Genomic DNA, 14,187 nt, shown 5'->3' on the forward strand with positions numbered 1-14,187 from the left:
TGGAGTTTGGGACTTTAACAAAACTCTATGACTCAATGGTGTGGTCGGTGATTGAATACGGAGCTAACATTTGGGGTACATACAACATCTCATGCATAGAAGCTGTCCAGAACCGAGCCATGAGATACTTCCTAGGATTGAGAAAATTTGCGCCAAACAACGCTGTTTCCGGAGACATGGGCTGGGACCCGACCACAGTGCGACAGTGGGGGTCAGTCACCCGACTATACATGAGCCATAGGAGAATGGACCATCAGCGTCTCAACTACAAGATATTCAAGTGGAGTCATCAATGGGCAATAAGACGAAAATCCAACTGGACCTTCCGACTACACAAGAAGTTACAGGAAACTCACATTATACCACTGGACAAATTATATGGAATTGTGAATACCATCCAAGATAAGATTATGCAGCAATTTAAAGAAAATTGGAGGAACGAGGTTTCACAACAGGAAGGAAAGAGCGGAATCGACGGGAATAAGCTAAGAACATACAACAGTTTCAAGGAAGGTTACGAAACGGAGTATTATGAACCCCTATGCCGAGGAGATACAGGTCGGCTTTAGCCAAGTTCAGGAGTGGGGTGGCGCCCTTCAAAGTAGAGACTGGACGCTACACAAACACGCCCCTAGATGAAAGAATATGTCCATTTTGTGCTGTTGGTATAGAAGACGAAGAGCACGTATTACTAAGATGTCCTAACTATGAAACCGAAAGAGAAGAACTGTTAAGAAAATGTTGTGATGTACAAGACGATTTCAAGAATTTCGATGATCCGAGAAAAGCCAGTTTTATCCTGTCTTCCCAAGATGTGATATATTTAAGTGCCAAAACCTGCTTTAACATTTTATCTAAAAGATATGATTACCTTTATTCTTAATTCATGGTTTTACTTTTATATGCGTTGTAGTTTATGTGCCTTTTATTTATATTTTAATATGCTCTTTTTATGAAAAGTCTCTCGTAACCCTGTATAGGGTGGCTCGTTACATTTTATACTTGTATACTTTTACATATGATATGTATTTGAGATATATTTTTTTGTATTTTAAAAGTATGTATAAATCATTGTAATGAGGTGAGACTATAATAAACTGTCTGTCTGTCTGTCTGGATTAGAAGAAAAGAACAAAGAACCTGTTTTCCTTAAAACTAAAGTTCAAGAGAGTCATTCACGCGAGGAAAAAATTAGGCATGATGTGTCATCACTGAAGGACGATCTACAACATAAGAATGTAGATATTAAAGAGCTCTAAGAAACTCTGCATACAAGAATATCAACAGCTGATAAACGAATGTCTGCTATAGATGAGAAAATAGATTGTATGAGCACTTGAAGTAAGCAATTGTACTCAGAAGCCGTAAAAAGTGCGAATCCTTATGACATGTGTGTGACATTTGAAAATACAGCAACAACCCAAGCAGCATCTCATTGTCCAGCAATTAGTGATGGCGACCCATCTAGATCAACAAACTCAACAATCCGAGACCACAGACAAAAGCCAAACAAAGTGAGACACTCACGACAAGAAAGACCTTGTAACCACAATAACAATGAACTGTCCCTTACCATTACATGCGAAAGCCCCAGTGAAGAAAATCATGCAAGCCAATCAAGGACAGTACAACTGAACGATCAGTGGAAAAAAACCTTCTCTGGGGCCTCTCGCTCTAGACAAAAGAGGCTTGTTCTGTCTTATGTAAAAGCTGACACGCCCTTTGAAATTGTACAAGACGCGATCAAGGACTATGCAACACAGCGTGGTGTTACAATTAGTTATATGAAGCTCCTTAAGCATTGAGAGGGTCGAAATCCAACTTACACAATACGTGTAAATATGCCAACACAAAGTGCAAAGGCAACATTGGCCGATGAAACGTTCTGGCCTGATAATGTCAACTGTAGAGAATGGGTACCAAAACGTTCTTGGTATACATATGACAACTCAGGAGCCGAGAATGAAAAGCCATACTAATAATAAACATGCATAGTGCACTGCAACTTCTCGTTATGCTTCGAATAGCAACTTGGAACATACGAGGCATTATGCATGGTACACGTCAGGTATGTACCCAACAAGACAGTACGGATCTATTCTTTGTGACTGAACATTGGTTAAATGAACAAAATGCCTCCCTGAAGAACACTTTACATGATTATTTTGATATTTACTATATAAATGCAGCTGTACCAGTACTTCTCAGCGTGGGTCAGGTGGCATCGCAACCTTCATACGTAAAGGCGATTTGTGTAGGGTTTCCGTTATCAATACATCACGAAGCCAAAATGCAATCGGAGTAAGTCAACAAATAGGTAGTAACACATTATATGTGATAGGAACTAGATTACCTTCCACTAACATCTTTGAACAGCTGGACTATGTGATGGCTAACTATTCTTACTGGAGATTTTAATGCAGATATACGATAATCTGCCGTCCAAAGAATGAGATCTCGTTGTCTTCAAAGGGTACTAAATGAACGAACCCTATATTCAGTTGTACCATGAGACGATATTACTAAGTATACGTTCTCAAACAAATGTAAAGATGTGAGAACAATGATAGACTATATGTTTGTGAGTGTTGATTATCTGAAGAACGTTATTGGTTATACCACTGATACCGATATACCATATACTGTCTCAGACCATCTGCCTATCCTTCTGTGTATAACAAATGACTGTCCTAAAAACATATGGTGGATATAAGCTCAATTGGAAGAAGGCGTGTGATACTGATCTTATGCTGTATCGTTATGAAACTGAAAATTACTTTCGTAAAGACATATGCAATTTGTCCCAATTCCCGACCCATAATGAATATATTGAAACGTATAATAAGTTCCCTCCATGCATCTACTGCAGTAAGTATCCCATCAACGAAGTTTAAACCCAACCTCAAACCCAACTGGAAAAAAGACAATCTGAAGTTATTACATGATGAAATGCGCAGTAAAAGACGACATTGGCAAGAGAATAGCAGATCACATGTTAAGAACGATGAGAACTTTGTTAAATATAAAGAAGCAAAGAGTAGTTTTAGAAGACAGCATCGTAGATCCAAACAATCGCTCATAGATAGCAGACTGAAAGAACTCTATGAGGCAGCTGAAATAGATGTTTTTAAATTTGCAAAACGATATAATAAAACGTGTCAAGTACACAAACTTGTTTATAAATGTAATCGAAGTAGTAAAGCGGAAGGTATTTGTGGAATCTTTGGTAAATACTTTAGAGACTTGTCAGTCCCAACCATGGAAAATAATTTTGACTGCTCTTTTACTGATGAAGTAATATGCTCAGTCACAAATACTGAAAACAACGAAACCTCTGATGCTGATAACCATGTAACTGATAAGCATCCATTGAAGAGACCATTTACCATTACAGAGGTATTAAGTACAGTTAAAGGACTAAAAAACAATAAATCTCCAGGACCTGATGGGCTCACAAATGAACATATTAACGTATGCGTGAAGTTCTTTATTAAAGCAATTTATGGTATTATTCAATGCTATTATTAAACATGAATATATACCCAAAGTGTAGCATATTGGCGAAATATTACCAGTACATAAGGGACGAAGAAAAAGTAAAAGTGATCCACCTAACTACAGGGGCATAACACTAACTTCAGTCCTAAGTAAGCTTTTCGAAAGAATGCTTCTCATCGAAATCGAAAACTGGACAAGCGACGATGTAGCCTTTCCTCACCCCCTACAGTTTGGATTTAGGAAAAATGCTGGTGCTGAAACGGCGGCTCTCACTCTTCTTGAAAGTATCGCATACTTTAACGAAAGGAATTCACCAGTTTATTATGCCTTTCTCGATAAAGAGAAAGCCTTCGATCGTGTTTGGCTTGACGGTCTCTTTTATTAATTGCATAAATTTGGTATCAATGGTAAATTATGGAGAATTCTACGGCTATCTTACAATTCTATGTACTCATGTGTTAGCTTTGCTGGCTTCAAATCTGATGTTTTCCCTGTTAAACAGGGTGTAGGCCAGGGTCGTGTCATATCAGCATGGCTCTTTACTGTTTATATAAACGATTTGCTTCATGAACTAAGCAATTCCGGTTGTGGACTATGTCTCCCATGGGGACGGTGCCCAGGAATACTGTTAGCAGATGACACGACCTTGATCAGCTGTAACACAACAGGTCTTCAACTTTGCAGAAAATTATGGCAATAAGTGACAGTTAAAATACAATGTGTTCAAAAAGTGCTGTCCTAACTTTTGGATGTAGTAAAAAACAGTGTCGCCTGAACATCTTTACATTGGTAAGATAAAATTACCTGTTCAAAAGGCAATTGTCAATGCGGGAGTGTACATAAGTACTGTTAAAACTTCTGTAGAAAGAGTGAGTGAGTATGGTTTTACGCCGCTTTTAACAATATTCCAGCAATATCACGACGGCGGGCACCAGAAATGGGAGAGACACAATTGGTGTTATATCAGTACAAGGCTACATTGATCAACAAAAGCTTTTGCTCCTTGGTAAGCTATGTAATTCAAACCTAATGTATACTTTCAAACAAGTGTTTCTAGTCAGACTTGGACAGTTTAGATATAAAGCAACACTAGTTAATAAGGACAAGTGAGACACGAAATCACCTATCTTTAGCATGCTACGTCTTGTCTCCAAATATAATGTGTCTGGCGAGGTTAATGATTATATAATGTGCTCAAATTTCACCAAGAAACGATTATGGTCAAAACTGGTCAAAGAAAAGATTCACCTACACGAAAAACAATTACTTAACAATGCGCTTCTGAGCAGATTATCACTGTCTAGATATCTAACAATACGATCTGGACGAGAACATAGGTTATGTAAACTGGCCCTCGATAGACCAAAATATTTTACTTTCTTAGCTAGATCAGTTCGCTTAGGTTCAATGTCAATAGAATCAAAGGAATGTATTTGTGGAACAGTTGCGAATGACATAGTGAAACACGTTTTCATGTCATGTCAAAAGAATTTAGAAGAAAGATATATCATATTTGATAAAATCATTGATTTGCTTGATGTTAAAATATTTGTGAGAATCTGGACAGTCGATGATACCTTTCTGACTTTTCTGCTTGGCGGTTTACCTGAACAACGTAAAGATGAACTGGACTACAATGTATGGGCAGAGAGCATGATAAATATTGGTGATGCAGTTAAAGTGGGATGAAGTGATCCGAAGCTGCCTATACAAAACAATGTATATATTGTAAACAAATGTAAGTTTGTAAATAGCACATGCTAATTGTCCATCTTATAACACCAATAATCAATATGATATATATGTATATGAACTTCTTCTGACATATATGTAATATAGATATGTGTGTGTGCACATTTATACTATAGATGTTGTCCTTTCACTGTATACCTTGTACTCTTGATGAAATGGAGGAAATAAAGAAGATCTATCCTGATGCAGGGGCAAGACGTAGTAGCCCAAAAGCGTCGTTACAAACAAAAAACATGTTGCTATCCATAAAAAGTGCCATGTATTCATGTTCTTCCAATTTCTAAATGCCTACCAGATACTTCATGAAGGTCAATACTTCACAACCACAAGACGTCCACATGTGCTTGATTGAAGCTATCAGTGTGAAAGATCTGATTTATTGGTTACCCATGTCCCAATTTTACATGGACACCAAATAGTGGATAATTATATTAGACGTAATACCTTTAAGGCATGTCCCTATTCGCAACCAGGAAGACGTTCAGCACTGTTTAGGCAATCAATACTTGTCTACAGGGAAGATGAAATGAAAACATTTGTGTCTTGTTTGTACGACGGAAATGCGGAACTTCAAACAAGGAAGTATTTAGGCCAGTGAGTACCAAGTCGTGATAACGTTTAACTGGCCTATTTCAATGTTTAAAAATACTAGAATTAATTCTATCATTAAATGTTTGACAAGAAGACGTTGTCGATACCTTGAAAAGCACGCCGAATATTCTTTCTTTGTTTCTAACAACGCCTGTATTTACATGTAGAGGAAAATGGTAACACAATGTGGTGACATAACGCTACTTACAGACACCGGCGCGTCAGCTTCGTGTGGAAGGGTAGCCCGAAGTGATGCAGGTCTTAGACGTTTACCACTATGGTGAAACCCACGAGCACGGGTATGGTCCTGTGAAACCGATAATGATCATCAGATCCAACTACCAAGGGACCATGGCACGCCACAACGAATGTAGCGTGCGCCTTAGAGGGCAACCTACCCTTGTCCCAATATGTAGAAACGATAATACATTGACACATTTATAACTGTTGTGTTACCGTTGGTATATTGAAATAAAATGAGACACCGATGTATAGGTGCCATTTATTGTCGTGGTGTTCACCCCGGATATGTACAGCTCATGTGCCTCATCGCCTCTAGTGATCACCGACAGTAGTGTTGCCTCCTATATTACTCGTTAAAACCGCGTACTTATAGATACCTACCTCGCTGTATACACCGAATCGTCCTACTCAAACTTTCTGCTCTCGCTGCCGACTTCACCACTATGTTCTTCCTTGACACGTTCTAACACTCACGTGATTTGGCAATCGGATAACTATGGAATCCTAGAAGTGGCATTGTCGTCCTCACAAAAACAAACAAAAAATCTTAAAATTAACAAAAGTGCTACAATGCAAAATATGTTTTGCAATCTGCTGCCATCTTGAATGTGTGAAAAAGGCCTTGAAATGCGCGAATCGCGGCAACGCGACTATTTTGACCTTGTCGCGCTGTCGCCCTTCGGTTAAAGTCAAACATATTATTCAAAGGCGTTGCAATGCGATAACGCGACAATGCGACAAATGGTAAAATGTCCCTACTAGGATTCCATAGATGAGACATTTGTCGTAAATCATTCAATCCAGACCAAAATTATAAATACCAAGATTCATCACGACCGCTTTTATGTTAAAAGCATGGGGCAAAATGGCAATATTGTAATCTAGTCAAACCATTGTCAAAATATTTAAAGACATTGAACGACAGTGTAATCAATGGTATGGCTGGAAAACATTATATATTGCTTCCGATTTCCTACTGGCACGTGATGTAATTACTGGATATCAAGTTTTTTTCTGTTTCAGTTCTTATTCCAGTGCCGTGTAATGTGTATGTGCTCAAAAAAGACAAAAACTATTTGTGATAAGATTTACCTCTGTGCGATAGTGTTACCCATGTATCCAGCTCTACCCGACAGGTGTTATCTACCCATATATCCACCTCTACCACACAGGGGTTATCTACCCATATATATACCTCTACCACACAGGGGTCATCTACCCATATATCTACCTCTACCACACAGGAGATACCTACCCATATATCCACCTCTACCACACAGGGGTTATCTACCCATATATCTACCTCTGCCACACAGGGGTCATCTACCCATATATCTACCTCTACCATACAGGGGTTATCTACCCATATATCTACCTCTACCACACCGGAGTTATCTACCCATATATCTACCTCTACCACACCGGAGTTATCTACCCATATATCTACCTCTACCACACAGGGGTTATCTACCCATATATCTACCTCTAACACACAGGGGTTAGCTACCTATATATCTACCTCTAACACACAGGGGCTATCTACCAATATATCTACCTCTACCACGCAGGAGTTATCTACCCATATATCCACCTCTACCACACAGGGGCTATCTACCAATATATCCACGTCTACCACACAGGGGTTATCTACCAATATATCCACCTCTACCACACAGGGGTTATCTATCCATATATCCACCTCTACCATGCGGGAGTTTTCTAATAATGTACACGGCAGACGCATCCACACCCGTAGAAGGTATACCGATCTCCTGCAGTATACAGAATGTCACGTGCATTATACAGGTTATCACATTCAGCATATAGTATATTATATGCAGTAAACAGTCTATCACAAGTGAGTGAGTGAGTATGGTTTTACGCCGCTTTTAGCAATATTCCAGCAATATCACAAATGGACTTCACACATAATTCCTTTATCACCATATCACATGCAGCATACAGTACATGGAACAGGGGAGATAACAAGGGTGCCAAGCATTCCTCGCCAAAAAAACAGAGAACTGGTAGGAGATTAACAATAAATTGTTTCCTCGATATATCGTTATCACATAATTCACATACTCTAAAGCCACCTATGGAGGCACTGTCTGGGCCTGTCCAGAGTGGGTTGCGACAGAACCCCCATCATTTATACTACTAGAGCAAGCTGACGTTCGAAGTATACTTGCGGCTGAAGCTTAAGCCATCACGTCTCGCTTTTTCTTGTAATTAAGTTAATATTATGTGTTTGCTGTTAAAATGACGGGTTTTTTTTCTCTCCCACTACCTAGAGCCAAGATTACCAGACTCCCATCGCACTTGACATACTGTAGGTTGTATGTGATATCCTGTATACTGCATGCGGTATACTCTATATTGCATCTGATATTCTGTATACAGCATGCGATAAACTTACCCTATATTGCATATGATAAACCGTATAATGCATGTGATATCTTGTATACCGCATGTGATATGGTGTATACTGCATGTGATATACTGTATACTGCATGTGATGTACTGTATATTACATGTGATGTACTGTACACTGCATGTGATATACTGTATACTGCATGTGATGTACTGTATATTACATGTGATGTACTGTACACTGCATGTGATATACTGTATACTGCATGTGATGTACTGTATATTACATGTGATGTACTGTATACTGCATGTGATATACTGTATACTGCATGTGACAAAATGCATTTAGTATAGTGTATACTGCATGTGATATAGTGTATACTGCATGTAATATAGTGTTTACTGCATGTGACATACTGTATACTGCATGTGATATAGTGTATACTGCATGTGACAAAATGTATACTGCATCTGATATAGTGTATACTGCATTTGACATACTGTAAACTGCTTGTGTTATACTGCATACTGCATGTGATATAGTGTGTACTGCATGTGATTTATCATCCAAAACTGGCTCCCACTGTAGATATCGCTGCAATGAAATTACATCACAATGCTTTGCACTGGTTACCATGACGTCACAATGAAATGACATCACTAATGGCTCTGCTACTGAAGCTGTGAGCAGTACTTTTTACACTGAAAACACTGCTAGTTACTGTCTACAAATTGAAAAAGTTGGAAGAATGATGTTGGATGATAAATAAAATCTCACCCGAGTGTCTTCTGATATCAAATATATCAACACTCGTTGGTAAAAGTGGCAAAAATCCTCGGCAAGCCTCGGAATTTTTCCACTTTTAACAACTCGTGTTGATATATTTGATATCAAAAGACACTCGGCTGATATTCTCTATATACTGTATACTGCATGTGACATAGTATGTACTGCATCTGATATAGTGTGTACTGCATGTGAAATTGTGCATACTGCATGTGATATGGTGTTTGCTGCAGGTGATGTACAGTATACTGCATGTGATGTACTGTATACTGCAGGTGGAATTACACAGGCCAGTTCATGATGTCTGTCTTACTGTGGAATTACACTGGCCAGTTTATCGTGTCTGTCTTATTGTGGAATTACACTGGCCAGTTTATCATATCTGTCTTACTATGGAATTACAGTTGTCAGTTTATCATGTCTGTCTTACTGTGGAATTACAGTGGCCAGTGTATCATGTCTGTCTTACTGTTGAATTGTATTTGCCAGTTTATCATATCTGTCTTACTGTGGAATTACACTGGCCTGTAATATGTCTGTCTTACTGTGGAATTACACTGGCCAGCTTATCATGTCTGTCTTAGTGTGGAATTGCAGTGGCCAGTTTATCATATCTGTCTTACTATTGATATACCCTGGCCAGTTTATCGTGTCTGTCTTACTGTGGAATTACAGTGGCTAGTTTATCATGCCTGTCTTATTTTGGAATTACACTGGCCAGTTTATCATGTTTGTCTTACTGTGGAATTACACTGGCCAGTTTATCATGTCTGTCTTACTGTTGATTTATACTGGCCAGTTTATCATGTCTGCCTTATTGTGGAATTGCACTTGCCAATTTATCATGTCTATCTTACTGTGGAATTGCACTGGCCAGTTTATCATGTCTGTCTTACTGTGGAATTACACTGGCCAGTTTATCATATCCGTCAAAACTTTTGACAGACTGTTTATCTTGATACTAAATAATGTTACAGACAAAATACTGCCTTGTGGGACACCCAGATCCTGAGTATTTGTCTTACTGTGGAATTACACTGGCAAGCTTATCATGTCTGTCTTACTGTGGAATTACACTGGCAAGCTTATCATGTCTGTCTTACTGTGGAATTGCACTTGCCATCTTATCATATCAATCTTACTGTGGAATTACATTGGCCAGTTCATCATGTCTGTCTTATTGTGGAATTACACTGGCCAGTATATTATGTCTGTCTTACTGTGGAATTACACTGGCCAGATTATCATGTCTGTCTTACTGTGGAATTGCACTGGCCAGTTTATCATATCTATCTTACTGTGGAATTGCACTGGCCAGTTTATCATATCTATCTTACTTTGGAATAACACTTGCCAGTTTATCGCGTCTGTCTTACTGTGGAATTACAATGACCAGTTTATTATGTCTGTCTTACTGTGGAATTACAATGGCCAGTTTATTATGTCTGTCTTACTGTGGAATTACACTGGCCAGTTTATCATGTCTGTCTTACTGTGGAATTACACTGGCCAGTTTATCCTATCTATCTTACTGTGGAATTACACTGGCCAGCTTATCACATCTGTCTTAGAGTGGAATTGCAATGGCCAGGTTATCATATCTGTCTTATTGTGGAAATACACTGGCCAGTTTATTATGTCTGTCTTACTTTGGAATTGCACTGGCAAGCTTATCATATCTATCTTACTGTGGAATTACACTGGCCAACTTATCATGTTTGTCTTAGTGTGGAATTACACTGGCCAGTTTATCTTGCCTGTCTTACTGTGGAATTACACTGGACAGTTTATCATGCCTGTCTTTGTGTGGAATTGCACTGGCCTGTGATATGTCTGTCTTACTGTGGAATTACACTGGCCTGTAATATGTCTTTCTTACTGTGGAATTACACTGGCCTGTAATATGTCTGTCTTACTTCGGAATTGCTCTGGGTAGTTTATCATGTCTGTCTTACTGTGGAATTACACTGGCCAGTTTATCGTGTCTGTCTTACTGTGGAATTACACTGGCCAGTTTATCGTGTCTGTCTTACTGTAGAATTGCTCTGGCCAGTTTATCATGTCTCTCTTACTGTGGAATTGCACTGGCCAGCTTATCATATCTATGTTACTGTGGAATTACACTGGCCAGTTTATCTTGCCTGTCTTACTGTGGAATTGCACTGGCCTGTAATATGTCTCTCTTACTGTGGAATTACACTGGCCTGTAATATGTCTGTCTTACTGTGGAATTGCTCTGGGTAGTTTATCATGTCTGTCTTACTGTGGAATTACACTGGCCAGTTTATCGTGTCTGTCTTACTGTGGAATTACAGTGGCCAGTTTATCTTGCCTGTCTTACTGTGGAATTGCACTGGCCTGTAATATGTCTGTCTTACTGTGGAATTACACTGGCCTGTAATATGTCTGTCTTACTGTGGAATTGCTCTGGGCAGTTTATCATGTCTGTCTTACTGTGGAATTACACTGGCCAGTTTATCGTGTCTGTCTTACTGTGGAATTACACTGGCCAGTTTATCATGTCTGTCTTACTGTGGAATTGCACTGGCCAGTTTATCATGCCTGTCTTTGTGTGGAATTGCACTGGCCAGCTTATCATATCTATGTTACTGTGGAATTACACTGGCCAGTTTATCTTGCCTGTCTTACTGTGGAATTGCACTGGCCTGTAATATGTCTGTCTTACTGTGGAATTACACTGGCCAGTTCATCATATCTGTCTTACTGTGGAATTACACTGGCCAGTTTATCATGCCTGTCTTTGTGTGGAATTGCACTGGCCTGTGATATGTCTGTCTTACTGTGGAATTACACTGGCCTGTAATATGTCTGTCTTACTGTGGAATTGCTCTGGCCAGTTTATCATGTCTGTCTTAATGTGTAATTACAGTGGCCAGTTTATTGTGTCTGTCTTACTGTGGAATTGCACTGGCCTGTAATATGTCTGTCTTACTGTGGAATTACACTGGCCTGTAATATGTCTGTCTTACTGTGGAATTGCTCTGGCCAGTTTGTCATGTCTGTCTTACTGTGGAATTACACTGGCCAGTTTATCATGTCTGTCTTACTGTGGAATTACACTGGCCAGCTTATCACATCTGTCTTAGTGTGGAATTACACTGGCCAGTTTATCGTGTCTGTCTTACTGTAGAATTGCTCTGGCCAGTTTATCATGTCTGTCTTACTGTGGAATTACACTGGCCAGTTTATCTTGCCTGTCTTACTGTGGAATTGCACTGGCCTGTAATATGTCTGTCTTACTGTGGAATTACACTGGCCAGTTTATCATGCCTGTCTTTGTGTGGAATTGCACTGGCCTGTGATATGTGTGTCTTACTGTGGAATTACACTGGCCTGTAATATGTCTGTCTTACTGTGGAATTGCTCTGGCCAGTTTATCATGTCTGTCTTACTGTGGAATTACACTGGCCTGTAATATGTCTGTCTTACTGCGGAATTACACTGGCCAGTTTATCGTGCCTGTCTTACTGTGGAATTGCTCTGGTCAGTTTATCATGTCTGTCTTACTGTGGAATTGCTCTGGCCAGTTTATCATGTCTGTCTTACTGTGGAATTGCACTGGCCTGTAATATGTCTTTCTTACTGTGGAATTACACTGGCCAGTTTATCATGCCTGTCTTTGTGTGGAATTGCACTGGCCTGTGATATGTCCGTCTTACTGTGGAATTACACTGGCCTGTAATATGTCTGTCTTACTGTGGAATTGCTCTGGCCAGTTTATCATGTCTGTCTTACTGTGGAATTACACTGGCCATTTTATCGTGTCTGTCTTACTGTGGAATTACACTGGCCAGTTTATCGTGTCTGTCTTACTGTGGAATTACACTGGCCAGTTGATCTTGCCTGTCTTACTGTGGAATTGCACTGGCCTGTAATATGTCTGTCTTACTGAGGAATTACACTGGCCAGTTTATCATGCCTGTCTTTGTGTGGAATTGCACTGGCCTGTGATATGTCTGTCTTACTGTGGAATTACACTGGCCTGTAATATGTCTGTCTTACTGTGGAATTGCTCTGGCCAGTTTTTCATGTCTGTCTTACTGTGGAATTACACTGGCCAGTTGATCTTGCCTGTCTTACTGTGGAATTGCACTGGCCTGTAATATGTCTGTCTTACTGTGGAATTACACTGGCCTGTAATATGTCTGTCTTACTGTGGAATTGCTCTGGGCAGTTTATCATGTCTGTCTTACTGTGGAATTACACTGGCCAGTTTATCGTGTCTGTCTTACTGTGGAATGACACTGGGCAGTTTATCATGTCTGTCTTACTGTGGAATTGCACTGGCCAGTTTATCATGCCTGTCTTTGTGTGGAATTGCACTGGCCTGTGATATGTCCGTCTTACTGTGGAATTACACTGGCCTGTAATATGTCTGTCTTACTGTGGAATTGCTCTGGCCAGTTTATCATGTCTGTCTTACTGTGGAATTACACTGGCCATTTTATCGTGTCTGTCTTACTGTGGAATTACACTGGCCAGTTTATCGTGTCTGTCTTACTGTGGAATTACACTGGCCAGTTGATCTTGCCTGTCTTACTGTGGAATTACACTGGCCTGTAATATGTCTGTCTTACTGAGGAATTACACTGGCCAGTTTATCATGCCTGTCTTTGTGTGGAATTGCACTGGCCTGTGATATGTCTGTCTTACTGTGGAATTACACTGGCCTGTAATATGTCTGTCTTACTGTGGAATTGCTCTGGCCAGTTTTTCATGTCTGTCTTACTGTGGAATTACACTGGCCAGTTGATCTTGCCTGTCTTACTGTGGAATTGCACTGGCCTGTAATATGTCTGTCTTACTGTGGAATTACACTGGCCTGTAATATGTCTGTCTTACTGTGGAATTGCTCTGGGCAGTTTATCATGTCTGTCTTACTGTGGAATTACACTGGCCAGTTTATCGTGTCTGTCTTACTG

At 39.6% G+C, this 14,187-nt stretch overlaps 1 pseudogene; it reads right to left on the reverse strand.

Annotated features, from left to right (window-relative positions):
• LOC139473681 (digestive cysteine proteinase 1-like) overlaps positions 1–6,503 on the reverse strand; it is a 35,765-nt pseudogene extending 29,262 nt beyond the window's left edge.
• Positions 6,504–14,187: the final 7,684 nt, after the last annotated feature.

The sequence above is a fragment of the Haliotis cracherodii genome, unplaced genomic scaffold, assembly GCF_022045235.1.
Source record: "Haliotis cracherodii isolate W230 unplaced genomic scaffold, xgHalCrac1.p SCAF_3, whole genome shotgun sequence".
In the NCBI taxonomy this organism is placed as follows: domain Eukaryota; kingdom Metazoa; phylum Mollusca; class Gastropoda; order Lepetellida; family Haliotidae; genus Haliotis; species Haliotis cracherodii.